Genomic DNA, 26,765 nt, shown 5'->3' on the forward strand with positions numbered 1-26,765 from the left:
GCTCAGGTCATGATCTCGCAGTTTGTGAGTTCGAGCCCCCGCATCAGGCTCTGTGCTGACAGCTCAGAGCCTGGAGCCTGCTTCGGATTCCTCTCTCTCTACCCTCCCCTGCTCAATCTCTCTCTGTTTCTCAAAAATGTATAAACATTAAAAATTTTAAACAATTTTTTTAAAAAACTGAAATTAGGTCAATTATTTTTATTTCTTAAAACTATGCAAGGTTACAGACATTTTTCCCTACTAGCAGATGATATAAATCCAAAGTTCCAAGACTGATTTGTTTTATCTTGGTATGTTTCATTATGTATGTGTCTGTGGCAGATAAAAAGAATGAGGATTGGACTTCTGGTCTTGGGCCTTTCACTTCCTTACGATGCAGCCTTGCATAAGTCACCTTAGTTTCATGATTTTTATCTGTCAAATGGGAATAACAATACACATCCTACCTATCACACAGAATATAAAATTGTAAAGTGCTAGATAAATGTAAGGTTTGTGCATTGATGAAAATGCCTTGAGTTAATAAACATATGTTTATAAAATATGCATTTTTATTGAAAACATATATATTAGTAAAAGGGCTGTTTGGCAAGAAAACTGGCTGGGAACCAAAGACTCATGCTACAAATTGCCAATTCCAAGTGGCTTGGCAGAAAATCCAGATGGAAATCACATACCTCCCTATGATGATTAACTTTATGTGTCAGTTTGGCTGGGTTCTGGTGTCTAGATATTTGGTCAAACATTTTTTCTAGATGTTTTTATGAACGTGTTTTTTGGATGAGATTAACATTTGTATCACTGGACTTTACAGTTAAGCAGATTGCCCTCTGTAGTGTGGGTGGGCCTCATCCAATCAACTGAAGTCCTGAATAGAAAAAAGACGGCCCTCCCCAGAACAGGAAGGAATTCTGCCAGCAGACAGCCTGTAGACTTCAAGTGCAACCTCAGCTCTTCCCTGGCTGTCCTGCCTGTTGGACTTACCCTGTTGATTTTGGACCTGCCAGCCTCTATTATAATGTGAGCCAATTCCTTAAAATAAAGTTTGTTCTTTCTCTCTCTCTCTTTTTCTCATTCTCTGTCTCTACACACACACACACACACACACACACACACACACACACACCCTCAGCTGTTTTGTTTCTCTGGAGAACCCTAACTACTATACCCCTTAAATCTATGTGGAGTGATAGACTAATCCTGGCCAATGGATAAGTGAAGCGTGTCACTTCTGCAGTGAGGTATCTAATTACCTGGTGTGCTCTCTCCACTTTGTCTTCTCCTCCTGTGGCATATTTGGAAGCCATATGTGGAGGATAGCTACATGTGGTGCACAAGATGGATGAAGCCTGAAGATTGGCCCAATATGACGCAACAGAGATTTGAGGATTATCTGCTACAGCAGCTGGAACTAGTTACCCTGACTAATACAGGTATATGTTATTGTGTACAAATTGAACTAAAAAGGAAAATTCTGCATTATTTGGAGCATATAAGAAAAAAAAAAGCAGCTCCTGACACCTGGAAACTATCCTGAACACTTTCTCACAGAACACCAACATCGGACAAAGCATTCTCTGACTATGATATCAAGAAAGAAACAAGCCATGGAATGAATAAGTCAGGGGAATCAAAGGTACAGCATAGGGAACACAGTCAATGGTACTCAGTAGTGACGGATGGTGGTTACACTTGTGGTGAGCACAGCGTAACCTACAGAGATGGTGAATCACTATGCTCTACGCATGAAACTAATGTAACATTGTGTGTCAACCATACTCAAATTTACAAACATAAAGACAGAAACCAGACCACTCTGTAATCATGTGTGAAGACAGAGAAAAATGTAAATGTTGTCCAAACAATTCAATTCAACATCTCCCTATCTCGAGTAACATGAATGAATACTGCTCACTTTAGCTTCCCTCTAGTCTCCCCTCCTTCTAAGTCAGATATTCTAAATACCCAATCAGGAGAAGCCCTGCTTCCTGACAGCATGCAATCCAGAAAAAAAAAGCCTCAGAACAAAGACTTAAAATTCCTTATATCTTCCCCCAAATCACCTAACCAACACTGAAATCCTATTTTAAAAGTCCTTTCCAACACTTACTGAGATGCCCTGTGATTTCCCAGCACCAGTTGTGTGGCCTCCTTCAACTGAAGGACAGTTGACATCTAAATTGACATCTAAGTTGACATCATGTGAAGGACAGCAGAAATCTAAATTGTCCAACGACAGGTGTGTTCCTAGTAGTCTTTAGCTGGAGAGCATCAATACGGGCAATAATTGTACCCTCAGAAAATACAGACTATCTATTTGATTCTAATCTCCTGTAGTCATGCTGATTTTCAGAGTGGGTAGATGAAAACAGTTTTGCTTTAAACCACATTGTGAGACTCTATAATCAGTAACAACATTATATCTGGATTAAATTGTTATTTTAAAAAAAACTTGGGTTTTTTCTGGGGGAATTTTTTAGCTTGAAATATGTCCAATTGCTTATTAAAAACTTGTTACTTTAGGGACACCTGAGTGGCTCAGTCAGTTAAGTATCTGACTTTGGCTCAGGTCATGATCTCGCAGTTTGTGGGTTCAACTCCCACAACTGGATCAGCACTGATCTTGCAGAGCCTGCTTGAGATTTTCTCTCTCCCTCTCTCTGTCCCTCCCCCACTTGCTTGCTCTCTCTCTCTCTCTCTCTCTCTCTCAAAAATAAATAAACTTAAGAAAAATAAAAAGTAAAAAAAATATAAAATAAATTAGCCACTTTATATTTGATCTTCATTTATTGAAAAGTCTTTAATGGAATACATAGAGAATTACGATTTGTATTTTGACAAATCAATTGTCAACTTTATTTTTCTTTAACAAGAAAGAAAATTTTACTCTCCAGAAAACTATGAATTGCCAAACTTGGAATTAAATGTATGGGGGAAAATTAAAAAGACTTCACCACCGGGCAAACTTTTTAATTGGCTTTAGAACAACTGGAAAGCCTCTTGGCTAAAGACAAAATTAGATCTGCACCTCACACCATGCGCTAAGATAAATTTCAAAAGGATCATATATTTAAAGTAAAAAATAAATTAAAATTTTACAGGGCACCTGGATGGCTCAGTTAGTGGAACGTGCAATGATTTGGGGGTGGTGGGTTCAAGCCCCACATTGGGTGTAAGAAAAATTCTAAATACCACTATTGTGACAAAATATTGCTTGCCTATCAGATTGGCAATATTTAAGTTTGACAATAAATCTGTCAGGGAAAATGTTAGGAATGGGAATGTTTCTCAATTTCTAGTGGAAATGCAAACTGGAACAGCCATTAAGATAACAGTTTGGCGGGGCGCCTGGGTGGCGCAGTCGGTTGAGCGTCCGACTTCAGCCAGGTCACAATCTCGCGGTCCGTGAGTTCGAGCCCCGCGTCGGGCTCTGGGCTGATGGCTCGGAGCCTGGAGCCTGTTTCCGATTCTGTGTCTCCCTCTCTCTCTGCCCCTCCCCCGTTCATGCTCTGTCTCTCTCTGTCCCAAAAATAAATAAAAAACGTTGAAAAAAAAATTTAAAAAAAAAAAAAAAAAGATAACAGTTTGGCAATATATAGAAAAAATAGGGAATTAATAAGTGATTATAGCAAGCTTTCAGAATAGAAAGCTAAAAGGTCAACGAACTATAAACAAGTTGAATTTGAAATTACAAACGCATTGTCATTTATATTAGCACCTTCAAAAAACTGAAATACTTAGGTATAAATCTAACAAAATTATGTACAAGATCTATATGAGAAAAACTGCAAAGCTCTGATGAATGAAATTAAAAAACTAAATAAATGGACACCATATTTCATGTTCATGAATAGAAAGATTCAAATATTGTCAAAATGTCAGTTCTTCCCAACTCCAACTACAGATTCAGTACAATCCTAAATTCCATCAAGTTATTGTGTAGATATCAACAAACTGATTCTAAAGTTTAAATGGAGAGGCAAAAGACTCAGAATAGCCAACACAGTATTAAAGGCAAAGAACAAAGTCAAAGGGTTGACACTATGTGACTTCATGATTACTATAAGACTATGTGGTATTGGTGAAAGAACGGACAAATAGATCAATGAAACAGAATAGAGAGCTGAGAAATAGACCCCATAAATACAGCCAGCTGATCTTTGACAAAGGAGCAAAGGCAATACAATGAAGAAAAGATGGTCTTTTAAATAAGTGGTGCTGGAACAACTGGACATCCAAACCAAAAAGAAGAAGGAGAAGGAAAAGAAATAGCTACACACAGACTTTGCACCCTTGTAGAAATCAACCCAAAAAGGATCACAGAGCTGAATGTAAAACACAAAACTACAAAACTCCTAAAAAATCACATTGGAGAAAATCTAGATGACCTTATGTCTGTAATTACTTTTTAAATACAACAGTGAAGGCATGATCCATGAAAGAAATAATTAATAAGCTGCGATTCCTTAAAATTAAAACTTTCTGGGGCGCTTGGGTGGCTCAGTTGGCTAAGCGTCTGACTCTTGATTTCGGCTCAGGTCATGATCTCACGGTTCATCAGATAGAGCCCCATGTGGGGATCTGCACTAACAGCTTAGCGCCTACTTGGGATTTTCTCTCTCTCTCTGCCCCTCCCCTGTTCTTGCTGTCTCTCTCTCTCTCTCTCTCACTCTCTCTCTCTCTGTCTCTCTCTCAAAATAAATAAACTTAAAAAAAATTTTTTAACTTTCTGCTCTGCGAAATATACTATCAAAAGAAAGCAAAGACAAGCCACAAATTGAGAGAAAATATTTGCAGAAAACACATGATAAAGGACTGTTACCCAAACTATACGAAGAATACTTAAAACTCAACAATATGAAAACAAACAGCCCAATTAAAAAATGGGCCAAAGACCTCAACAGGCATCTCACCAAGTGAGATATACAGATGGCAAATGAACATATGAAAAAGAGTTTCACATCAGATGTCATTGGGGAAATGCAAATTAAAACAATTGAGATACCACTACACACTTATTAGAAATTATCAAAATCAGTTGATCTAACAATGAAAAAACTGACAATACCAAATGTTGGCAAGGGTGAGGAGCAACAGGAACTCTCATTCATTGTTGGTGGGAATGCAAAATGCTACAGCCACTTTGGAGGATACTTTGGCAGTTTCTTATTAAAGTAAACATACTCTTACCATACAACTCATCAATCTCACTCTTTGATATTTACTCAAAGGAGCTGGAAATGTATGTCTACACAAAAAATCTACATTAAAAATGTGTGTAGCAGCTTTATTAATAATTGCCAAAACTTTGAGGCAATCAAGATGTTCTTCAATAGGTGAATGGATAAACTGTGATACATCCAGACAGTGGATTAATATTTAGCACTAAAAAGAAAGATCTGTTAAGCCATGAAAAGACATGAAATAAAATTAAGTGTATATTACTAGGTAAAAGAAGTACTATTATATGATTCCAATAATATGACATTCTGGAAAAGGCAAAACTATGGATACAATAAAAAGATCAGTGGTCGCTAGGGGCCTGGGGGCATGGGATGAATAGGCAAAGCACAGAAGATTATTAGGACAGGGAAAATGCCCTGTATACTATAATTATGGATACATGTCATTATACATTTGTCCAAATCCACAGAATGCACAACACCAATTAGACTGTACCCTAATGTAAACTATGGACTTTGGGTCACAATAATGTACCAATGTAGGTTCGTCACTGGCAACAAATGCACCACTCTGGTCAGGGATTTTGATAAAAGGGCAAATTGTGGATGTGTGGAGGCAGGGGGTTTAGGAGAAATCTCTGTACCTTCTGTTCAATATTGTTGTGAATATAAAACCATTCTAAAACTTAAAGTCTGTTAACATATTTACCCAAAAACATGATTTTACCCTTGACATTTCTACCTCTAGGGATTTATCCCAAATATACACTGGAAAAGTATGAAATGATATACAAAATTTATTTATTGTGAAATTATTTATAAAATTAATTACTAGCAACAATAAAAATATCCATCAACAATTTCACTGAAATCCCAGGATACAAAATCAACATATAGACATCAATTGTATTTTTTTACACTAATGATAAGGAATCTGAAAACAAATAAATACAACCATCCCATTCACAACACCATCAAAAACAATAAAGTTCTTAGGAATAAATTTAACACAAGGAAGTAAAAGATGTATACAACAAAAACTACAAAATTTAGCTAAAAGAAATCAACACAAAAAGTGGAAAAATATCCTGTGTTCATGGATCAAAAGACTTAATATTGTTAAGATGGGCATAATACCAAAAGCCTTCAACATTCAGCATAACCCCAACCAAAATACCAATAGCATTCTTCACAGAAACAGAAGAGAGAACACTAAAATTTGTGTGGATCCACAAAAGACCCAAAATAGGCAAAATAATTTTGAGAAAAAAGAGCGAAGACAGAGGTACCATGTTTCTGGATTTCAAGCTATACTACAAAGCCATGGTAAAACAAAAACAAAAACAAAAACAAAACAGTACTGGCACAAAAATAGACACAACCTATGGAACAGAGTAGAAACCCCAGAATTAAATACCAGTATATACTGCCAACTAATATTTGCCAAGGAAGCCAAAAACACCCAATAAGGAAAAGATAGTCTTTTCAATACATACTGCTGGGCGAACTAGAGAACCACATGCAGAACAATGAAATTGGACCCCTAATTCACACCACTCACAAAAATTAATTTAAAATGGAGTTCCATCAGAACTAGGAACAGAGAGTGAACCCCAGAGAGCCCTGAGCAGTCCCACTGCCTCCACAGGCCTAGTTATCATCACACCCCAGGAGGAGCCCAGCTACCTAATCTGGCCCCAGTCACCATCACCATAGCTGTAAGCACGGAGGCTGAGACCCAGTAGCCAACCGCAGTCCTTGCCCTCAGCACTGCTGACACCAAGCCCGGTATGATGGGCAGTGGCCTCATTGGGGACACTAGCCAGCAGCCCCAAGATCACTGCAATGGAAGGTTTGGGAACAGTAAAATGGTTCAACGGATATGGAAGAAACAGATATGGTTTCGTCAACTGGAATGACACAGAGGACAATGTACACCAGCTTACCATAAAGAAGAACCCAGGAAGTACCTTCCTAGTGCAGGAGACAGAGAGGCTGGAGTTTGATGTTGTCAAAGGAGAAAAGGGTTCAGAAGCAGCTAATGTGACAGGCCTCAGTGGAGTTCCACTGCAAGGCAGTTAAGAATGCAGCATACCATAACCATTATAGGCGCTATCCGTGTCACAGGGGTCCTTCATGCAGTTACCCACAGAATTACCAAAATAGTGAGAGTAGGAAAAGAAGAAGGGATTGGAGAGTGCTCCCAAAGGCCAGGCCACATAGCATAGGCCCTACCACAGATGGTGGGTTGGATTCCACTTGTGCAGAGGCCCTATGGGCATGGACCACAGTATTCTCAACCTCCCTATCCAAGCAGGCTGCAACAGAACAAGATAAAAAAAGTGAGACAGAATATTACTGGGGCTATAGATCATGATTCCACAAGGGGTCCTCCCTGCCAAAGACAGCCTAGGGGCACCTGGGCGGATCAGTCAGTTGGGCATCCCACTTCGGCTCAAGTTATGATTTCACAGCCCATGGGTGTGAACCGCCATATCGGGCTCTGTGCTGAAGCTCAGAGCCTGGAGCCTGCTTAGGATTCTGTGTCTCCCTCTCTCTCTGCCTCTCCCCCACTCGTGCTCTGTCTTTCTCTCAAAAAATAAATATTAACAAAAAAAAAAATTTTAAAGACAGTCCAGAGAGGACAACAATGAAGAAGATAAGGAAAAATCAAAGAAATGAGACCCAAAATCACCAGCCACCTCAACCCGGGTACCACAGCGACTTCAATTACAGAGGCAGATGCCCAGAAAACTCTAAACCACAAGATGGCAAAGAGACAAAAGCAGTGGATCCACCAGCTGAGATTTCATCAGCTTCCAAGGCTGAGCACAGTGGGGATGAGTAAATGCGGCTTACCATTGCTACCATGATCAGGTTTAGTCATCCAACAAGAAAAAATCAATATGAAATACCTGCAATAAGAAATGAGTGGCACCTGGGTGGCTCAGTTGGTTAAGCATGGGAGTCTTGACTTTGGCTAAGGTCATAATCTCATGGTTCCTGAGAGAGAGCCCCACATGGGGCTCTGTGCTGGCAGCACTGAAGCCTGCTTAGGATTCTCTATCTTGCCCTCCACCACTCATACTCTCTCTCTCCCTCTCTCAAATAAATAAACTTAAAAAAAAAAAAAGATTTAAGAAATGAGCAAAAGATTGGAGCTGAAGACCTTAAGTGCTTGCTTTTATCCCATTAAGCAGATAAATAGAACTATCTATTATTATCTATGCAGCATGGGTGGTTTTTTTTAATGTTTATTTATTTATTTTGAGAAAAGGAGAGAGAGAGAGAGAACAGGGAAGGGGGAGAGAGAGAGGAAGAGAGAGAATGCCAAGCAGGCTCCGTGCTATGAGAACCCAATGCCAGGCTCCATCCCACAATCCTGGGATCACGACCTGAGCTGAAGTCAAGAGTAGCATGCTTAATTGACTGAGCCACCCAGACTTTAAAGTTATCTTTAAAGTTAAAGATAAAAGAGAGAATCTTAAAAGCAGCAAGAGAAAAACGACTTGTTACATATAAGAGATCTCCCTCATAAGACTAAGAGCAGAATTCTCAGCATAAACTTTGCAGTCCAGGAGTGCCATAATATATTCAAAGTATGAAAAGGAAAAAACTCAACCATGAATACACAACCAAGGTTATTATTCAAAATTTAAGGACAGATAAAGAGTTTTACAGAAAAGTAAAAGCTAAAGGAGTTTGTCACCACTAGCCTTACAAGAAATGTTAAAGAGATTTCTTTAAGTTGAAGTATAAGAAAACATATGGGGGATGCCTGGGTGGCTCAGTCGGTTGAGCGTCCAACTTCGGCTCAGGTCATGATCTCGCAGTTTATGAGCTCAAGCCCCGCGTCTGGCTCTGTGCTGACAGCTGGGAGCCTGGAGCCTGCTTTCAAGTCTGTGTCTCCATCTCTCTGCCCCTTCCCCGCTCATGCTCTGTCTCTGTCTCTCAAAGATGAATAAACGTTTAAAAAAAAATTTTTTTTTAATTAAAAAAAGAAAAAGAAAACATATGGAAGGAAAAACCTTGCTGATTAAGGTGTGTGTGTGTGTGTGTGTGTGTGTGTGTGTGTGTGTGTGTGTATGGTATATACTATACTATTTATACTATATATAAAGGTGTGTGTGCATATATATGCATGTGTGTGTGTGTGTATATATATATATATATATACATATATGTATATATATGTATAGTAAAAGTAGTGGACTAATCACATATAAAGCTAGTATGAAGGTTAAAAGACAAAAGTAGTAAAAATAAAATATAACCATAATAATTAGCTAAGGATACACAAAATAAAAAGATTTAAAATGTGACCTCAGAATACAAGTATTTACCTCTTTGGGTAGGTTTATTCCTAGGTATCTTATGGGTTTTGGTGCAATTATAATGGGATCAATGCCTTGATTTCTCTTTCTGCTGCTTCATTATTGGTGTACACAAATGCGACAGATTTCTGTATGTTGATTTTGTACCCTGCAACTTTATTGAATTCGTGCACCACTCTAGCATTTTTTGGGGGAGTCTTTCAGGTTTTCTACATAGAGTATAATGTCATCTGCAAATAGTGAAAGTTTGACTTTGTCCTTACCAATTTGGATGCCTTTTATTTCTGTTTGTCGTCCGACTACTATGGCTAGGACTTATAGCGCTATGTTAAATAACAGTGGTGACAGTGGACATCCTTCTCTTGTTCGTGACTGTAGAGGAAAAGCTCTCAGTTGTTCCCCACTGAGGATGATATTAGTTCTGGGTTTTTTGTATACAGCCTTTATTTTGTTGAGGTATGTTCCCTTAACCCTACTTTAGTGAGGGTTTTTATCATGAATGGAAGTTTTACTTTGTCAAATGTTGTTTCTGCATCTATTAAAAGGATCATATGGTTCTCATCCTTTCTTTTATTAGTGTAGTCAAAAAATAAATAAAATGTGACATAAACAAAACATTGCAGGGGTGGGGGGAGTAAAAATGCAGAGTCTTAGAATGTTTTCAAATTCAGATTATCAACTTAAAATAGACTCTTATATATAGGCTTTTATCTGTGACCCTCATGGTAACCACAAAGCAAAAACCTATACTAGATATACAAAAGATAACACAAAAGAAATCTAAACATAACACTATAGAAAGTCACCAAACCACAGCAAAGATATCAAGAGAAAAAGAAAGGAACAGAGAGGATCTACAGAAAACAATTAACAAAATAGTAATAAGTATGAAGCTATCAATAATTACTTTAAATGTAAATGGATTAAATGATCCATTCAGAAGACAGAGTGACTGAATGGATTAAATAAACAAAACCCACCTATATCTGCCTATAAGAGATTCACTTAAGCTGGAAGACCACAAAGTGAAGGGAAGGAAAAAGATATTTCAGGCAAATGGAAACCAAAAGAAAGCTGGGGTAACTTTACCTAGACAAAATACTTTAAAACAATGACACTAATAAAAGACAAAGATGGGCATTAATTAATAATAATAAGGGGAATTAGACAAGAAGATATAACATTTGTAAATATTTGCACACCCAGCATAGCAACACCTAAAAATATAAAATAAATATTAACAGATCTAATTGACAGCAATAATAGTAGGAGACATTAAAAACCTATTTACATCAATGAATAGATCATCCAAACAGAAAATCAATAAGGAAACATATGCCTTGAACAACATTAAAAGATGGACTTAGTAGATATATACAGAACATTTTACCCAAAACTAGCAGAATACACATTCTTCTCATTTGCACATAGAATACTGTCCAGGATAGATCACATGTTAGGCAAAAAAATGAGTCTTAAATTCAAGAAGACTGAAATTATATCAAGCATCTTTTCCAACTACAATAGTGTGAAATTAGAAATTACAAGAAGAAATGAAAAGCCACAAATATGTGGAGATTAAACAACATGTACTGAACAACTAATGGATCAATGAAAAAATCAAAGGAAAAATCAAAATACACCTTGAGAAAAATAGAAATGAAAATACAACATACCAAAATCTATGGGGTACAGCAAAAGCAGTTCTAAGAGGGAATATTATAGCAATAGAGGTCTACCTCAAAGAACAAGAACATTTTCAAATAAACAATCTAACTGTACACCTAAAAGAACTAGAAAAAGAATAAATGAAGACCAAAGTTAGTAGAAGAAATAAAGATCAGAGCAGAAATAGAATTAACACTAAAAAGGCAATATAAAAGATCAATGAAACTGAGCTGGTTCTTTGAAAAGATTTTTTTTTTTTTTTGAAAAACCTTAGGAGAAGGGCCAAGAAGGTGGAGCAGCATGGAAGGGTTTTTTTGCATCTCTCGTCCTTGAAATGCAGCTTGATCAGACCAAAGCATCTTGAACACCTAGAAAACTGATTTGAGGATAAACACAACAATCTGCACAACTTGAACCACAGAATTTGGCAGGTATGTGGCACAGAGAAGTGAACTAGGGAAGAGAGAAGCCGCGGAGGGCAGGGAGCTATTTTTGCTTGTGGAGAGAGGACAGAGGCAGGGAAAGAGTACAGGAAAAGTATTCCCCCTGAAAGCAGCTGGAGAGAAAGAGAAAGAGTGGAAACACTTAAAAAGGACTGAACAAGAAAGGGAGAAAGGAGAAAGGAGATGGCTTAAACTCCATTAAGACTCTAAAATTTTTTTCAACGTTTTTTATTTATTTTTTGGGACAGAGAGAGACATAGCATGAACGGGGGAGGGGCAGAGAGAGAGGGAGACACAGAAGGACTCTATAAACAGGAGCACATCATCTGAAACTCTTCAGCTCTTGTGGGAAGGGCAAATCCCCAGGAGCAGACAGTGAGGTCCGAGGGGCCCTCAGGCCACATGGGAAGAGGCGGTTCCCTTGTTGGGAGGACATTTTGTAGAGGCTGTGTGGCCTCCCCACAGGCAAATGTCCCAGTGGACCCTGGAGAACAGCCACATTTGCTGGTGTTGGAACAAGAACATTAAAGGGGAAGCCTGTCACCAGATGTGTGTTGTGATTTTCCATAATCCTTGAAATGCTGCTGCTAGATGATCAAGCAAACTTTTTCTGGAGCAGACTGGTGCCTGGCCAGGGTTCTGGGCATCTGCAGCAGCATGGTCTCATGAACATTCCTGGGGGCAAGTCAGTACCCGGCCATTGCTCAGGGAGATCCTCCCCTAGAGGGTCTGAGTGCTCAGAGCTACACGGCCCTCAGAAGTGAGGGGTTTGGAAACACAGCCCCATCTGAGATAAAACTCAGGAGGGAGGTGCTGCCTGGCAGGCTGACAGCTTGGTCACAGACAGGGTAGAAACAGGTAGTGGATGGAAGCCAGAGACAAAGAGCGGTGTTGGATTGCCGGTCAGCAAGAGTACAGAGTTCTGATACTGGAGACTGTGTAAGTGGATGACACCATTTTGACCCCTCCTGCACATGCACATACATGCATACACATGCCACAAAGATCCATTCCAGTCAACTAAGCAGCGCCATCTAGTGGAGAACAGAATTGCTACACCAAGCCCCATCCAACTTCGCTCTAGAAGAACACCACAGTCTCCACCTGCTTAGTTTATGGACTATAAGGTGTTTCATAGTTTGACTTCTAGGGAAAAATGGATGTATTTTTAATCAATTTCATTCTCTTAGCTGGTCTATGTATTCGTTTTTTTTCTTTTTCTTCTCTGTTCTTATTCTTGAATACAAAAAGAGAATGGGGCGCCTGGGTGGCGCAGTCGGTTAAGCGTCCGACTTCAGCCAGGTCACGATTTCGCGGTCCGTGAGTTCGAGCCCCGCGTCAAGCTCTGGGCTGATGGCTCGGAGCCTGGAGCCTGTTTCTGATTCTGTGTCTCCCTCTCTCTCTGCCCCTCCCCCGTTCATGCTCTGTCTCTCTCTGTCCCAAAAATAAATAAAAAACGTTGAAAAAAAAAAAGAGAAAAAAAATAAAAATAAAAAAAAAAAAAAAAAAAAAAGAGAAAAAAAACTAATTTTTATTTTCTGTTTCTATAAGAACAATTTTTCTTTACTTTTTCTACTATATTCTTTACTTTTTTGTAAACTTTTAAAATTATATTTTACTTTCATAATTTCATTTTATTCTATTTTATTATATTCCCTTTTTAACTTTCAAACATTTCCCTTTTTTTCCCTTTTTTTTCTTCTTTCCCTTTTTTCTCTATTTTATCAAGCCTTTTTCAAGAACCAGACCAAACCACACCTAGGATCTAGCATCCTTTATTTAATTTTTTTGTGTTCTTTTTAATTTTTTTTTACTTTTTGTTTTTTTTTTTAATTTTATTAATTCTTTTTCTTCCTTCCAAATGATCAAATGAAGGAATTTACCCTAAAAGAAAGAACAAGAAGAAATGACAGCCAAGGACTTAATCAACACAGATACAAGCAAGATGTCTGAACCAGATTTCAGAATCACAATAATAAGAATAATAGCTGAGGTTGAAAACAGATTAGAATCCCTTTCTGCAGAGATAAAAGAAGTAAAATCTAATCAGGATGAAATTAAAAATGCTATAACTAAGATGCAATCTTGAATTGATGCCACAGTGGTAATGATGGATGAAGCAGAGCAGTGAATTGGTGATACAGAGGACAAACATGGAGAATAATGAAGCCAAAAAAAAGAGGGAAACAAAGGCAAAAGAACATTATATAAGAATTAGAGAACTCAGTGACTCATTAAAAAGGGATAACATCTGAATCATAGAGGTCCCAGAAGATGAAGAGAGAGAAAAAGGGGTAGAAGGTTTATGTGAACAAATCATAGTGGAAAACTTTCCTAACCTGGGGAAAGACACAGGCATCAAAATCCAGGAAGCACAGAGAACTCCCATTAGATTCAACAAAAACCGACCATCAACAAGGCATATTATAGTCAAAATTACAGAATACTCAGGCAAGGAAAGAATCATGAAAGCAGCAAGGGAAAAAAGTCCTTAACCTACAAGGGAAGACAGATCAGGTTCACAGCAGACCTATCCACAGACACTTGCCAGGCCAGAAAGGAGTGGCAGTATGTACTCAATGTGCTGAATCTGAAAAATACGCAGCCATGAATTCTTTATCCAGCAAGGGTGCCATTCAAAACAGAAGGAGAGAGAAAGGGCTTCCCAGAAAAAAAAAAAAAAAAAAAAAAACTAAAAGAGTTCATGACCACTAAACCAGCCCCACAAGAAATTTTAAGAGGGATCCTGACGGAAGAAAAGATGAAAACCCAAAAAGACCAAAAGCAGCAAAGACTAGAAAGGACCAGAGAACACATAAGAAACTCCAACTTTACAGGCAACACAATGGCAATAAATTCATATCTTTCAGTACTCAATCAAAAGACATAGGGTAACAGAATGGGTAAGAAAACAAGATCCACCTATATGCTGTTTACACGAGACGCACTTTAGACCTAAAGACACCATCAGATTGAAAGGGGATGGAGAACCATCTGTTATGCTAGTGGTCGCCAAAAGAAAGCCAGAGTAGCCATACTTACAGCAGATAATCTAGATTTTAAAATAAAGACTGTAACAAGACATGAAGAAGGGCATTATATCATAACTGAGGTGTCTATCCACCAAGAAGATCTAACAATTGTAAACATTGCTCCAAACATGAAAAACCCAAATATAAAAATCAATTAATCATAAACATACAGAAATTCATTGATAATAATACCATAAGAGTAGGGGACTTCAACATCCCACATAGAGCAATGGACATGATCTAAACAGAAAATCAACAAGGAAATGATGGCTTTGAATGACACACTGGAGTGGATGGACTTAACAGATATATTCAGAACATTTCATTCCAAGAGGCAGAATACACATTCTTCTTGAGTGCACATGGAACATTCTCCAGAGCAGACCACATACTGGGACACAAATCAGCCCTCAACAAGTACAAAAAGATCAAGATTATACCGTGTATATTTTCAGACCACAATGTTATGAAACTCAAAATCAACCACAAGAAAAAATTTGGAAAGACAACAAATACTTGGAGACTAAAGAACATCATACTGAAAAATGAATGGGCTAACCAAGAAGTTAAAGAGGAAATTAAAAAGTACATGGAAGCCAATGAAAATGTTAATACCACAGCCCAAAATCTCTAGGAACAGCAAAGGTGGTCTTAAGAGGGAAGTATATAGCAATTCAGGCCTTTCTAAAGAAGGAAGAAAGGTCTCAGATATACAACCTAACCTTACATCTTAAAGAACTGGAAAAAGAACAGCAAATAAAACCCAAAACCAGCAGAAGACAGGAAATAATAAAGATTACAGCAGAAATTAATGTTATTGAAATGAAAAAATAGTAGAATAGATCATTGAAACCAGGAGCTGGTTCTTTGAAAGAATTAACAAAATTGATAAGCCACTAGCCAGTTTGATCAAAAAGAAAAAGGAAAGTACCCAAATAAATAAAATCAAGAATGAAAAAGGAGAGATCACAACCAACCCTGCAAAAATACAAACAATAATAAGAGAATATTATGAGCAATTATACACCAATAAATTGGGCAATCAGGAAGAATTGGACAAATTTCTAGAAACATATAAACTACTAAAACTGAAACAAGAAGAAATAGAAAGTTTGAACAGACCCAGAACCAGTAATGAAATAGAATTAGTAATCAAAAATCTCCCAACAAACAAGAGTCCAGGGCTGGGTGGCTTTCCAGGGGAATTCTACCAAACATTTAAAGAAGAGTTGACACCTATTCTTTTGAAGCTGATCCAAAAAATAGAAATGGAAGGAAACTTCCAAACTCATTCTATAAAGCCAGTATTTCCTTGATTCCGAAACCAGACAAAGACCCCACTAAAAAGGAGAACTACAGACCAATATCCTTAATGAACATGGATACAAAAATCTTCAACAACATACTAGCTAACTGGATCCAACAATGCATTAAAAGAATTATTCACTGCTACTAAGTGGGATTGATACCTGGGATGCAGGGCTGGTTCAATATTTACAAAACAATCAATATGATACATTATATCAATAAAAGAAAGGACAAGAACCATATGATCCTCTCAATAGATACAGAGAAAACATTTGACAAAATACAACATCCTTTCTTGATAAAAACCCTCAAGAAAGTAGGGATAGAAGGAACATACCTCGAGATCATAAAAGCCATATATGAATGACCCAATGCTAATATCATCCTCAATGGAGAAAAACTGAGAGCTTTCCCCCTAAGGTCAGGAACACGACAGGGATGTCCATTCTCACCACTGTTATTCAACATAGTATTGGAAGTCCTAGCCTCAGCAACCAGACAACACAAAGAAATGAAAGGCATCTAAATCAGCAAGGAGGAAGTCAAACTTTCACTCTTCACAGATGACATGATACTCTATATGGAAAACCCAAAAGATTTCACCAAAAACCTCCTAGAAATGATCCATGAATTCAGCAAAATTGTAGGATATAAAATCAATACTCACAAATTGGTTGCATTCCTATCCACCAATAATGAAGCAATAGAAAGAGAAATCAAGGAATCAATCCCATCTACAATTGCACCAAAAACCGTAAAATACCTAGGACTAAATCTAACCAAAGAGGTGAAAAATCTATACACTGAAAACTATAGAAAGTTTATGAAAGAAATTGAAGGAGATGTACAAAACAATATGAAAAATATTCCATGCCCATGGATTGGAAGAACAAATATTGTTAAAATGTTGATACAACCCAAAGCAATCTACATATTCAATGCAATCCCTACCAAAATAACACCAGAATTCTTAACAGAGATAGAACAAACAATCCTAAAATTTGTATGGAACCAGAAAAGACCCCAAATAGCCAAAGTAATCCTACAAAAGAAAACCAAGCTGGACACATCACAATCCCAGGCTTCAAGATGTATACAAAGCCATAATCATCAAGACAGTATAGTTCTGTCAAAACAGACACAAAAACAGACACTCAGATCAATGGAACAGAATACAGAACCCAGAAATGGACCCACAAATGTATGGCCAACTAATTTTTGACAAATTAGGAAAGAATAACCAATGGAATAAAGACAGTCTTTTCAGCAAATGGCGCTGGGAAAACTGGACAGCGACATGCAGAAAAATGAACCTGGACCACTTTCTTACACCATACACAAAAATAAATTCAAAAAAGATGAAAGACCTAAATGTAAGACAGGAAGCCATCAAAATCCTAGAGGAGAATTCAGGCAAAAATCTCTTTGACCTTGGATGCAGCAACTTCTTACTCAACACGTCTCCAGAGGCAAAGGAAACAAGCAAAAATGAACTACTGGGACCTCATCAAAACAAAAAGTTTCTGCACAGCAAAGAAAACAATCAGCAAAACTAAAAGGCAACTGACAGAATGGGAGAAGATATTTGCAAATGACACATCAGATAAAGGGTTAGTATCCAAAATCTATAGAGAACTTATCAAACTCAACACCCAAAAAACAAATAATCCAGAGAAGAAATGGGCAAAAGATGTGAACAGACACTTTTGCAAAAAAGACCTCCAGATGGCTAACAGACACATGAAGAAATGTTCAACATTACACATCATCAGGGAAATACAAATTAAAATCACAATGAGACCACCATCTCACACCACCTCAAACCACCTCAAACCACCTCAAACCACTCAGAGTGGCTAAAATTAACAACTCAGGCAACAACAGATGTTGGCAAGGATGAGGAGAAAGAGGATCTCTTTTGCACTGCTGGTGGGAATGCAAACTGGTATAGCCGCTCTGGAAAACAGTATGGAGATTCCTCAAAAAATTAAAAATAGAACTACCCTACAACCCAGAAATTGCACTACTAGGCATTTATCCAAGGGATACAGGTGTGCTGTTTCAAAGGGATACATGCACCCCAATGTTTATAGCAGCTATCAACAATATCCAAAGTATGCAAAGATCCCAAATGTCCATCGATGGATGAATGGATAAAGAAGATGTGGTATACATATACAATGGAGTATTACTTGGCAATCAAAAAGAATGAAATCTTGCCATTTCCAACAAGGTGGATGAAACTAGAGGGTATTACCCTAAGTGAAATTAGTCTGTCAGAGAAAGACAAATATCATATGACTTCACTTATATGAGGAATTTAAAATACAAAACAGATGAACATAAGGGAAGTTAAGTAAATTTAAAAACAAGGAGGGGGACAAAACATAAGAGACTCTTAAATACAGAGAACAAACTGAGGCTTGCTGGAGGGGTTGTGGGTGGGGGGTTGGACTACATGGGTAAAGGGCATTAAGGAAGACACTTGTTGGGATGAGCACTGGGTGTTATACATAGAGGATGAATCACTGGAATCTACTCCTGAAATCATTATTGCACTATATGCTGACTAAATTGGATGTAAAATAAATAAATAAATAAATAAATAAATAAATAAATAAATAAACAAACAAATAAACAAACAAACAAATGTTAAAAAAAAGAAACCGCAGTGGCAAGTTTATCATAGATTATCTCTTAGAAGTAATCATTTTACAGATGAGGAAAGGAGACCAAATGAAATTACATTTTGTCTTGGGTTATTTGCCTATTTAAGAATATTTGCCTACATAAGAATAAGAACTCAGCTTTTCTGAATCCCTATCACACTAAAACCATCTACCCATGGATTAGCCAAGTAGTGGTCAAAACTACTTGGCTACACTCTGGGATAGAAGCTGTTAATCCTTCCAGCCCCTCCCAATGGGAAAGGCCTAACTAAGTCCCTAAATTTAAGTAGGCAAAGTATTTTAATGGTTGTTATACTTCTAGAAAATGATGTATTTTACCAGGATTTGGAAAACAACAACTATATACAAGATGCTTCCTACCACCAATAACAATACTGCTGCCATAATATATCAAAATGTATTGAGATTTTTAAAGTACCTGATATTTTAAGATTACCTGATCACAAGAAGACCAATAATAAAATATAATTTCCACACAGTACTTCATAACTTATAAATTGTTTCATATACATTATCTTATGAAACCATTTGACATGGGATTTAACTCCTACTCATCCTTCAGTCAGTTTAAAAGCTGCTTCATCTGGAAAGCCCTCTCTAACCTCAATAGACTGAATCATGGGACACTGTCATATGCTTCTCTAGCAATTAGCTTCCTTGTCTCCTATGTCGACAACATTTGAGTTCTCTGGATACAGAAACTATTTCCATCTCATTTATCACTGTATACTCAAAACCTAGTAGAATCCCTGGCACATATTAAAAGATACATAAGTACTTGTTGATGAATGAATAAATGAGCAAGAGAAATATTTTAACAACTTGGGAGTAAAGGGGAAAAAAGAAGTTTGAAATATCAAGAGTTTACTATAAAAGACAGCTATATAACCTGAGAATCAGGTCCTCTAAGTGGGTGTTTCCCCCATCTCTGTAGCAACAAGTTTACTAAAACTTCCAGACATTATCATAATGGCTTCAGTAGCTGCAGTTCTAACAAAGCAATGAGAATAGAGCTGGACTATATATATATATATATATATATATATATATATATATATATATAACTGATCCATCTACAAAATGTTTTTAAGTCAGAAACTGAATGAAAGCTTCCTTTCTAGCAAATGGTACTATTGCTATTCAATAGGAACAATTTGCTTTTGGTACGTTTTGTACCATAGCCATATACATTAGCTCCCTTTATCAAACATACAGAACACACTAGAAGAAAGATGGTAGAGATTATCTCCTCCCTATGACTTTGTAAACCTCACATAAGGGCTTGAAGGTCTGGGAAGTGACAGATAGGGGATTTTATCTTCAACAAAATAATCACAAATGTAGTTAAACCAACTACACTCTAGAGGCCCATACTGATTTGTAATGGGAAGTAAAAGTCACATGGCCCTGGTCAGAATGTGGCTTTTTCAATCCCAAGATAGCTGATCAATAAAATAATTTTGGCACCACTTAGGCTAGAATAAAATGGCTAACAGAAATGTGTACTATAACTAACATCCAAATTTCTACATCAAATAAATGATACTATTTTCCCCACTTCTTCCCTCCTCCACTCCATCCCTCTCCCTGTTTAAGCCCTCCTAGGAATCGTTTGTCATCCCTGCAAACCCAAATGGCTGACTTTAAAAATACATGTTTATAAAATACTCATACTACGTTCTGCCTCTTAGACTCCCTTGAAATAAAGCAGCCATAATCTCTGTGACAGTTGCCACCATTAATGCCGATCATAAAAGCTGGTAAAGAGGCAGAAATGCTGATTTACCATTCATTGCTACGCTCGTATATCCTCTTTCTAATAAAAATCAGTGGAATTATTAGTTTCTGAGAGCTTAGCACTTCAACATTTGTATTTTGAACCTCCCCCACTGTAAGATTTCTGTGTTCCCCATGCTATTTTTTTCTTCCCAAGGAGCTGCCAGCGAAAATGTGCCACACTTGGGCTCTACAGCATACTAAGCTGAAAGAGCATATGTCCTACATCTATAGTGGAAAATTTGGTGTTTAGGGAGCAATGAAGCAAGCTATAACTCAGACTTTAGAGATGAATGCTGTTTGAGACTCCAGTTCTGTTTATAGATATAATTTGAAAAGCTTAGATATCTTTCCTGTAAGAATTTTTACTCCCAAGACTGGGTAAAAAATAGTGGTGCTACAATGTCTGATATGAAAAATGCATTCTTCTTCATTTCTCCTTTATTTAAGTTTTATCTAACACATTAATGTAAATGAAGTCAAACAGCACTAAAAGTATATGGCAATAAGGTGTACCAAATGCTGAAATCATTGGCATATGCATCTGGATAAGATGTAGGACTCCAAGAACACACGGTATTAATTTGATTTAGCTTGATGCTTTATGTGGTACTTTCACTTAACTCAGAATTATATTGTAGAAACACTGAGAGTTTTTAAATGAGCTTTGACCTAGCCATATTACCAGTTGTAAAAGTGTATCCTCTCCAGAATACCAGAGTCATTCAATGGGAAGTGATCACCAGGTTACAGTTGCACCCCATCTTATCACACACACACACACACACACACACACACACACACACACACTGAATAATGCCTACACACTCTTGCCTTAAAAGAAACCAAAAGGCAAAGGTCTAAACTGGAACATTGTTTCATATTACTTCAGACCAATCATACCCCTCTCTACAATACAAAGTCATGTCAATTCCACAACTTGTTTACTTATGCTTTCCTTTAGCAAAAGTATATTGAGTACTTACTAGGTAGAAATCACTCAGCTAGATGTTACAGATACAATGTTACTTTCTCTTTTAAGAATAGAGATTTAAAATTTTTGAGAGAGCGTGGGGGGGGGGGAGGGCTAGCACAAGCAGGGGAGGTGCAGAGAGAGAGGGAGACACAGAATCCAAAGCAGGCTCCAGGTTCTGAGCTGTCAGCACAGAGCCCCACATGGGCTCGAACTCACATATTGTGAGATCATGACCTGAGCCGAAGTCGAATGCTTACCTGACTGAGCCACCCAGGAGTCCCAAGAGTAGAAGTTTAGATAAGAAATAAACTACAAAGCAAAGTAACTTGAGACTGTCTTCAGTGTCATAAAGAAAAGTATAGTATGATGTGACAGAGCACATTGTCCTTTTCAGAGATACCTCGCTTCATATTATATTGACATTGTGTGTGCCATTTGTCTCTCCAGTAAATTTACCATCATCACCCATTCCTACTGATTGAAACAGGATTAAGCTATTCTAGTAAAGCTTTTACTCAACTCTGAAATACACTAGAGAGTTAGAAAAATTAAAAAGTTATCAAAATGATAGACACAGAAGACAAGACTGTAAGCACTTTGGAGGGAACAGGAGTGAGCCCTGGGTGATGTCAGGCACACATAGCAGATAATCTCAATGCATGGAGAGATGATGGATGGATGGATGGATGGATGGATGGACGGACGGATGGAAGGATGAAGAAGAAACTCAGAAAAGGAAGGGTCCTTAATTCAACACAAACAACAAACAATTACTAAGTGCTCACTGTGACACAGGCATTGATTTAGAGCTCAAGGACATATAATAATAATAATAGCAATAGTTCACATTTATTGAGCACTTACTAAGTGCCAAGCACTGTGCTAAGAACTTTTATATATTTCCTTGTTTAATGTTCACAACAACCTCAGTGACAGTTATTATTATTTTCATTTTGCAGACGAGAAGCTATGAAGAATTTTTTTTAACTTCCTTGCCCAAGGTCACACAGTTAACAAATACGGGATTACTGTCAGGACATTCACTCCATTCTTCAAACTCTTATTTTTATAGATGTCCTATTTGTATAGATCAGCTTACGATCTACTGAGGGAGGAAGGTTCTAGATAAATATGCTAGTAAAATGTAAGATAAATACCATGAAACACTATAAATGAAATTTGATGTTTTTTTTCAAAGTAAATATAATGTCTAGCTGATGCTGTAAAAATCTATAGCCCGAAGACACAATTACCAGACTCAGCAACACATTCTAGGTCTTACCACAGCATAGTGTTTGAAACAAGTTACTCTGCTAACTTCTTCCACTAATTGAAATATGCTATTTCTCTTTATTCATTTTAAAATTTAGCTGATCTTGGGGCACCTGGATGTTTCAGTTGGTTAAGCATCGGACTCTTGGTTTCGGCTGATGTCATGATCTCACAGGTCGTGAGTTCAAGCTCTGCATCTGGCTCTGTGCTGATCGTGCTGAGCTTATACCGAAGATTCTCTCTCTCTCCCTCTCTCTGCCCCTCCACTGCTTGTGCTATCTCTGTGTCTCTCAAAGTAAACTTTTAAAAAGAAATAAATAAAATTAAATTAAATTAAATTAAAATTTAGCAATCTTGGGGCATCTGGGTGACTCATTTGGTTAAGTGTCCAACTCTTGATTTTGGCTCAGGTCATCATCTCATGGCTTGTGGGATCGAGCCCCACATCAGGCTCTGCACTGATAGCATGAAGCCTGCTTGGGATTCTCTTTCTCCTTCTCTTTCTTCCCCTTCCCTGCTTGTGCTAGCTCTCTCTCTCTCTCTCTCTCAAGATAAATAAACACTTTTAAAATAATAATAAATAAAATTTAGCTAATCTTTCCTTTACCTGTTTATGGAGTGTTTTGTACATATTTTTTATTTATTTTTAATTTTTTTTAACGTTTATTCATTTTTGAGAGACAGAGAGAGACAGAGTTCAAGAGAGGGAGACACACAATCTGAAGCAGGCTCCAGGCTCCAAGCTATCAGCATAGAGCCTGATGCAGGCCTTAAACTCATGAACTGTGAGATCATGGCATGGGCCAAAATCAGACTCTTAACCAACTGAGCCACTCAGGTACCCCTTGTACATATTTTATATTGTTATCATTTGCTTATAGATCTGCTTTCCCCTATAGATAAAGTCCCTGCAAGTAAGAACTCTCTCCATACTTTCCCCCTAACTCACTGCCTAGAATTGATATGTAGCAAACAGCCAATAAATGTTCATTCAGTAAACAGTAAGGTGCCTTAGCAGCCATCCAGATGTAACACAACAGTATGGCCTCAATTTAAATGCAATAATTGTAATTCAATTCTGGATTAAATGACTTCTTAATGCACAAAGACTTTTGAGATGACATTCAGGCATTATTTAGTATGGTTCCAAATAGACTATTATTGTACTATAATGAATAGAATGCTAGAACACTTAAAACCACTAATATTTTCTCAACATTATGAATAGATCTACCAGGAGGCAGACGAAACATGGCAAGTACATGTCAGGTATGCTACGATACTCCTACCCTACAAGAGACGCTGCTAATCAATCATGACAGTCATTTCTTCTGAGCTTGAGCTGATCCTTAGCCACTTTCCAGCATGACATTCTAGCAGTCAGTGCCGACTGACGGGTGCTTCATTATCACTTGACACTCACTTGTCAGGCTTGACCTGGATCAAGTCACATAATTTTCCTATCTGCAACATTTCACCATTTAGTACTTCTCCTTTCAGTGATGAAAGAAAGCACATGGCTATCTCAGAGAAATCTCAGATAACCAGGGCTCCAGATTTTATTTGAGCCAGCTGTGTCCCGACAACCAGTCTATAGACACTGCTGATCTGCAGTTGATTCTTCACCACTTCATTGGGGGGGGGGGGGGGGGGGGGGAAGAAAAGAAGAGAAAAATAGCGTACGTACTGGTCAGGCTAGCTGGGGAGCTTTTTAAATATATAGATCACCAGTCTTGAATCAACATCTCTAGAGATTAAGTCCAAAACTCTGTAAATATACGTACATTGTGAAGTGCAGTCAGGTTTAGGTACTGCTGGGTATTTGTGTCTGTAGGTGTATTTTCAATTGTATATTTTTGAAACAAATTATGTTTTTCTAAAACTGTCATTTTTTATCATTCGTAAGTTTTGTCCTTCATTTATGAAATAATGGATAAATAGTAGTAGTGAGGGTATTTTGGATTACCTTTTTTAATTCCATACTAAGCAAAATAGAGCTGCAACACCTATATAAGTCCATTTTTTTCTGAAATTTTGCTGATCTTTTAAACCAAAAGTTCTAAAAACCACAGAATCTAGTGATACCCACTTCTCAGATTAGATAAGTTTGCACATTCAGGGTGAAACGGTGGGTGGATAATAAGCCTGCCAGAAATCTATTTTCATTCCAAACTGAATAACCTCCCAGGAGACAACACCACAATAGAAACGAAAAAAGAAACGTCAAGAGGACAAGCTAGGCTAAACAGCAGAGGCCTCTTCCAGGAAAGGGGGGCGATGATTCTGGTGCACATCACACGCCTGGCTCTGATACAGCTTCAGGCAATTCTAGGTGCTGTGCAGCACGGTTATGAGAGTAAAGGGAAAGGGGAGGGGTCACGAAAAGAAGAAGAGCCAGGTGCTTACTAAAACCTCTGTAAGATATTGACGTTTGGAAACACCTTTAACAGTGTAGCACACAAAGGGGCAGAGGCATCCCCCACACTTTTCCATGTGCCACTGGGTAGCTCGGCCACCTCAGAGCCTTCCTCATACCTGTGGCAGTGGCAGCTTGGTGGCAGACAAACAAGGGGCTGCCGCGAGCAGGGAGAAACCACTGTGCTCTGCCCAATAGGGCAGCCGAGCGCAGATCAGGGATCAGCAGTACCTGAGAAACAGCAGATCTGAGGTGTGACAGCAGTGCCCAGCCACGACAATGACACTTAGCAGGCACTGTGGAGCCCAGCAGCCACGTCTTCTGTGGAGCCGAGCTCAGGGAATACCACGTGGTTTTCTTTTCTTTTTTTCTTTCCTTTTGAGAGAGAGGGAGAGAGAGAGAGAGCACATAAGCACGAGCAGGGGAGGGGGCAGAGGCAGAGGGAGAGAGAATCTTAAGCAGGCTCCATGCTCAGCACAGAGCCCAACGTGGAGCGTGATCTCACAACCACGAGATCATGACCTGAGCCAAAATCGAGAGTCGGTCACGTACGTGACCGAGCCACCCACGTGCTCCTGCCATGTGGTTTCCAATGAGCATTTATGAGAGACCTCCTAAAAACACTTGAGATAAAGAGGGAGAGGTCTTCACAGGAGGCTTAGGACTGACATTAGAAGTCTCAGGCAAAAGTCCAAGTAGTTTCGATACATAATCTGTTACCCCATTTGGAATCCCAATAGACCCTGGAGTACCTTTCAAATCCCCGTGCAGTACAGCCCGCCATGCAGTAGCCTCTGTGAAATGAGAATGTAAGACACATTAGCAAATTTCACAGGAGCATTCTCCCACAATCCTCTGGGTTGTAAGTTTCTCTTTGGTCACATACACAGAAGGTCAAATGAGTGGGAAATTAGAAATGACCCTAGTAAAAAAAAAAACACATCAAAACTAATTCAAACCATGACCCAAATGACCTCGGGGAAAGTATTTTTCACAACTACGAAATTTTTACACTAGAAAATAAAAGGATGGCTGCCTTTGCCACAGTAATTCTCTGTCATATGTGCATTATCCCAATTAGTCTAGCAGAAAGACTTCACGACGTAATCGAAGCAATGAGCTGATAAAAACCTTCCTCCCTGGCTGTAGCAATTGGTCCAAGAACGAAATTAGCATTCTTTCCTAGCTTTTTTCCATTCTTTTCCTAGCTGAGAGAGATGACTCTGTTTTTATTGTTTTGTTTTTACAGATGGACCAGAAAGAAACCCATGCCACCAAAAAAAAAAAAGTTCATCTGCAGGAGGAACAATGAGCTTGACAGAGAAGGAAGCAAAGAGGAGAAATGGAGAGGGAAGTATACAAGGTTGTTCAAGACCCTAGTTTCCATCTCTGAGTTCCTTAGAACAACCATCGTTCTTGCAGCAATTCATTTGACTTCATAAACTGCCTAAGTAAGTTCCCTGGTTTGAGCTGGGTTTCTGCCACTTGCATCCAAAAGAATTCATGGCTGAACTATTAGTTAAGATACTTTCATCTGCAAGTAAAGAAAAGTTACGGGTGGTATCTTAAACTTTAAGAATATGTGTTGTTAACAGTAGTACCTGGTTGGCTTTGTCAGTGGAGTGTGGACTCTTAATCTCGGGGTTGTGAGTTTGAGCACCATGCTG

The 26,765-nt window shown here is 38.2% G+C and overlaps 1 long non-coding RNA gene and 1 pseudogene across 1 annotated transcript in view; one reads left to right on the forward strand and one right to left on the reverse strand.

Annotated features, from left to right (window-relative positions):
- The window catches only part of LOC132692477 (uncharacterized), a 78,634-nt gene extending 53,185 nt beyond the window's left edge, over positions 1 to 25,449 (reverse strand). Inside the window, exon 1 of the long non-coding RNA XR_013554916.2 lies at positions 25,330 to 25,449. This is a non-coding gene — a long non-coding RNA (uncharacterized LOC132692477). The remainder of the gene's footprint in view (positions 1 to 25,329) is intronic.
- On the forward strand, positions 1,367 to 8,031 carry LOC132693093 (Y-box-binding protein 1-like; annotated as a pseudogene).
- Positions 25,450 to 26,765: the final 1,316 nt, after the last annotated feature.

This window comes from Panthera onca, chromosome B1 (assembly GCF_046562875.1).
Source record: "Panthera onca isolate mPanOnc1 chromosome B1, mPanOnc1 haplotype 2, whole genome shotgun sequence".
Taxonomy (NCBI): Eukaryota; Metazoa; Chordata; class Mammalia; order Carnivora; family Felidae; genus Panthera; species Panthera onca.